The 5,159-nt window shown below is 44.9% G+C and overlaps 1 pseudogene; it reads left to right on the top strand.

Annotated features, from left to right (window-relative positions):
* The first annotated feature begins 1,708 nt into the window (after positions 1 to 1,708).
* LOC102873029 lies at positions 1,709 to 4,939 on the top strand (annotated as a pseudogene).
* Positions 4,940 to 5,159: the final 220 nt, after the last annotated feature.

Genomic DNA, 5,159 nt, shown 5'->3' with positions numbered 1-5,159 from the left:
TCATAGTGACCCTAAGTACAACAGCCCTAAATTCTGCTCTGTCCTGTGCCAATTGCACTGTCTCCGATACACCCATCCTGATTACCCCAGTCACTGAATCAATCCACCTCATAGAGGGCCTTCCTCTTCTGTGCTGTCCTTCTACCTTCCCAAGCATGATGTCTCTCTCCAAGGACTGGTCTCTCTTTACAACATGTCTAAAGTATGTCATACGAAGCCTCAGAATCCTTGCCTCCAAGGAGCAGCCCAGTTTAACTCTCTACAGGATGAACTGTTTGTTTTCTTAGCAGTCATATTATACTCAATACTCTTCTCGAGCACTACAGCTCAAAGGCATCCATTCTTCTTCTATCCTTCCTAGTCATTGTCTGACTCTGATGCATAACAAGTGATTGCAAAGACCATGGACTGTATCAGATACAACTTAGTCTCCAGAGAGACACCATTGCTCTTCAATACTTTGGTGAGGTCCCTAACAGCAGACTTTCCTATCTCAATACGTCTTTTAATTTCCTGGCTGCTGGTGCCAAGAGTGTTGACTGTGGAGCTAAGGAAACTAAAGCTGTGAACAATCTTAATCTCTTCACCATTCATAAGTAAACTAGATATAGTATATATTACACAAAAAGGACACCACCAAAAAAAAACCCCAAAACACAAAAAACCAAAAACAGATCTGTGATAGACACACAATAACAGTATCATAAAGATCACTTGAATAGATCTAAAAAAGACTATATATATTTTTTTTTTTCAACTATCCAAATGAATATATTTAAAAATATTTCTTTTCCCAGAGTCTACAATACACATTGAACTGGTAGCCTGTGTTGGCCCTATACTACCATGTGAATTAGGTAACACACCTCAAAGACATTCAACCAAACATTTACAGAGGAAAGGAATAGTTGAAAGGCAGGTAAAACCCCTGCTTTCCCCCATGTTATGGAAGCAGCTATTTTATAGAAATGGATTACAGCTCCTGGATGTTAAATTTGTGGTTCATGATCTTTGAAGCCAGAATTAGCATGTCTAGTCCGATTGAGGGGACCTCAATAAGGTACTGAATGTAAAAAGACAAGCAGTTAAACTAGACTTGGCAGTGGGGTAATATTGTAGACATATTTTGATAGTGGAAACCAAAAAAAAAAATTAGCTGACAGATTGGCTGGAGAGGATGAGGTAAGGGAAAGGGAAGGTGCAGGATTGTGAGCAGTGACATTTGGCGTTCTATTTTAGGAATGTAATATTTAGAAACTTGTCCACATGCTGAGTGGGTCATTGGATAAAACAGTTTAGAATCCTCCAGAAGGTTCATTGTTTGTGTATAGATATGCAAAACATAGGACTGTAAAGTACTATCAAAAGTAATAAGTCTGTCTTTACAGAAGAGAAAGGAGCTACTTCTAAGGTTTACAGCATTTCATTGAGCTATTTAAAAGTAAGAGAACTGCCAGGTCTTGGCCTTGTGCTGTGCTCTAGGGGTGCACACAGTGCATGGTGGGCGGCTGCTGCTGAGAGCACTGCAGCACGAGGTGCTGTGTGGTTGCTAGGGGCACCTCTGGCGGTCTGTTTGCTGGCAACACAGCCTGAGGAGACAGCCGCATAGAGTGGACACCGAGCTGAAGTGACGCTGGGTCAGCTAGGTTGACAGACTTGAACGATGCAGCTGCTCCCTTAACTGAGTTGGGCCATGAGACCATGTGGGCACCTCATGTCCTCAGCAGGAACAGAGCAATACAGTATTGGCCTTTGCTGGGGAAACAACTTCAAGCAGATGGTCCCTCAGGCACAGTCCATACCTTGCCAGTTGAGAAACCCTCTCATGGCGGAGTCTGGTCTTAAGCTCATCAGCAGGTGAAGCCAATCTGGAGGTTGGAGAAGAAGCACATGGGACATTGTCAATAGGATTGGGTCCAGACCTCTTGGGTGTCTCACCATAGTCAGCATATTTTGTTTGCCCCAACACTTTATGTAACTCTAGGACCATGGCTGTCATTCCAGGGCACAACAAATCCTGTTACCTGCACTCCCTCCCAGACTTGCTCAGCAGTACCCTGCTGTACCACTGCTCCAACCAGAGGCACAAACCGTAACAGCAACTGGAGTCTTTCTGCTTATATTCAAACCTATCAGAAAAGAAGACATTTTTCTCTCCCTCAAAAGAGCCTCCCTGTAATTCTGACTTTCAATAGAGCCACTTCTTCCACAATCTCCTTCATGGCTCAGCCCGTGCCTCCTCATCCACTGATTCATACCTGTCATCCAGTGGGAGCCACAGGAGAAAACTCTTTATGGAAGAACTTGGCCTCTGCCATCTCAGGAAGATCCCATCTCCACTCTCCTCCTCCTCCAAGCCCATGCTAAATAACAGCTCTTTCATGTAGCCAAGTAGCACTAAAGTGCCTTTATCACAGACCCCAGAGGGTCTGTAGTCAGTATCTACACCCAAAATTCAGACTGTCTCTTGGCTTCATTCAGGGGGTACGGGAGACTGTGCATCCCAACCTATTGAACATAAGGTGCTCAAAAGCAATGGCACTGTTCTAAATGACACCACTGTACATACCACCATCTCTACCCCCAGTTCATTAGACACATTAGTCACCAGTGTTGCCTCTCCCCAGTATAACAGGAGTAACTCAGCCATGTGGGTAGAGCCACACCTCTCTGGCCTGGAGGACAACTCTTATTCCCAGGCTAAAGAAAAAGGAGGCTCGGTTCACTGACGCTGTGAGGAAGTTGATTGCAAGAAGCCTTGAGACGATTCCAAAGCTAGGCTACCAGTTTGAACAGTCTTGTTTTTGTGAACCCCAGCCTCCAGTGGAATCTCCTCAACAAGGGCAGGCATTGGAAGTCCCCCCATTGTAGGCCAGTAGTTTCCTCAGGAGGATTCTGGAACAGACAATAGCATTCCCTCTGGTGCTCGAGACACCTTGGCATTGGACAATACAGTCTTCTGTACCAAATGTATCAGCATTCACTTCCTTGCCTCATCTGCCAATGGGCTCAGCAGTAGCCCTAACTGTGTATCTGCAATTGACCATCCATCACTTGAAATAGATAAACTCTGGTTCTCTCTTCCTGTTAAACTCCTGGCATAGCTGATGTGGCCATCAACCTCTCCTCCATCCATCTGGACCAGCCTGTGAGGGAGCCTAAGGAAAGCAGGGAGCTGGATTTAACTGCTAGGGATATTGGTTCAGATACTGACTTCAAGCCAGACCAGGTTGAAGCTGAAGATGCAGATGAAAATTTTCTAGATGGTTTGGAAGACTGGCAGCCATGATAAGAACGAAGATGAGGATAGAGACTCAGAGTGCTCCTCGTTCAGCTCTGTCTTTGCTAGTGAGTTGGTAGCAGTGATCTCTTGGAGTTGTGTAAAGGTTCTGACCAAACCTCTTTCCAGTAATGAAAAAGTTGTCCAACCAGCCCTCACCTACAGCCTCTTCCCCAATTTGCCTCTTACCATCTATTTTGGCACTCGAGATGAGCATATGGAAAAACTTCCCTGGGAGCAGAGGAAGTTGCTTTGGTGGAAGATGAGTACAGTGACCCCCACTATTGGACGACCCCACTTCAAAACCAGCAAGAGAAATGATGACTGGCTGGGCTGCTGGTGTCACCACACGAAGTCTGCTAGTTTCCAGTCCATTCGTTCAGGAGCATCAGTAGCTAAATCACTTCCTAGGCTCCTTCCAGATTAGGCAGAAGGACTGACTGTTGGCGGAACCTGTACTGGCCGTACAGCAGCTTTGGCAAGAAGGAGTTCAGGTTTTCCCCCCAGTCTTTTATCCTGCCCCAAGATGTCAAGCTCCTGAGAAAAGCCTGGGAAAACAGCAGCCAGCAGAAGTGGATTGTGAAGCCACAAGCATCAGCACGAGGCATTGGCATCCAAGTCATTCACAAGTGGAGTCAGCTCCCCAAGAGAAGGCCCCTCGTGGTACAGATGTTTCTACACAAACCCTACCTCATCAGCAGCAGCAAGTCTGATCTGTGGATCTTTGTTTACGTCATTTCCTAGGATACTCTATGGATTTACCTCTTTTCAGACGGTCTCATCCACTTTGCCAGTTTTAAGTATTTTCCTTCCATGAAGAGCCTTGGCAACAAGTTCATGCACTTGACCAACTACAGTGTCAGTGAAAAGAATGTTGAGTACCAAGCCAATGGAAATGAAATGGCCTGTGAAGGCCACAAATGGACACTGAATGTTTTATGGAACTACCTGAGTGAGAAGGACATCAATAGAGAAGATAAAAGATGTTGTTGTAAAAACTATAATTTTGTCAGAGCCCTATGTAACCAGCCTGCTCAAGATATATGTGCAGCAGCCCTACAACTGCCACGAGCTCTTTGGTTTTGATGTCATGCTCGATGAGAACCTCAAGCCCTGGGCCCTGGAAGTCAACATTTCCCCTAGTCTCCAAACTCTCCACTGGACATCAGCATTAAAGGCCTGATGATCTGGGACCTTCTGAACCTGGCGGATTTTGTTTGCCTTCAGCAGAGAATGCATTTTCCAGTTCTGGCACTTCCAGCAGCCCCAAGGACAAATACTGAATGGCTCCAGAGCACTTCACTGCAGAGAATATGAAGAAAGCCCAGAGAAAATATCTGATCTGTGCTAGATGTCCTGACACCAGATGATATTCGAGTTCTGGTAGAGATGGAAGATGAATTTTCTCACTGAGGTCAGTTTGAATGAATTTTTCCTTCTTGGATATCTACTTGCTATCTCCGCTAGTTTGAGCAGCCATGATATTTCAACATTCTCACCACCCAGTAGGAACAAAAGTACCATAACAACAAGCTCAAAGGAGTAGATCTACTTCAGAGTTGGTGCTAAAAAGGTTTCCACACAGGAGTGGTGTCTGATTCTGCTCTGATGTGATCTCTCCCAATATCTTTTTATGACTGCCCAAAAGCATTGATATGATGCTTAATGATTTCTGAAAATCAGAAATTGTCAAGAAGCCTTATAAAGCAGGGTTTGGTTTCTACCTTCAGAGAGCCATGTGTGGGTTATTTGAGGCCTTGTGAAGTAATTGAGTTGAAAACATACTAAACAAATTTGGGCTTGAAAAAAAAGTCAGGGAGCAAGAGGAAGAGACAGGGTGGCATCATGTTATAACACACTGCCCAAAGCTTATACAAAA

Source organism: Elephantulus edwardii, unplaced genomic scaffold (genome assembly GCF_000299155.1).
Source record: "Elephantulus edwardii isolate Elephantulus edwardi_28Jun2011 unplaced genomic scaffold, EleEdw1.0 scaffold00174, whole genome shotgun sequence".
In the NCBI taxonomy this organism is placed as follows: domain Eukaryota; kingdom Metazoa; phylum Chordata; class Mammalia; order Macroscelidea; family Macroscelididae; genus Elephantulus; species Elephantulus edwardii.
The sequence above is the reverse complement of the archived record's forward strand: the minus strand, read 5'-3'. Positions and strand labels throughout refer to the sequence as shown.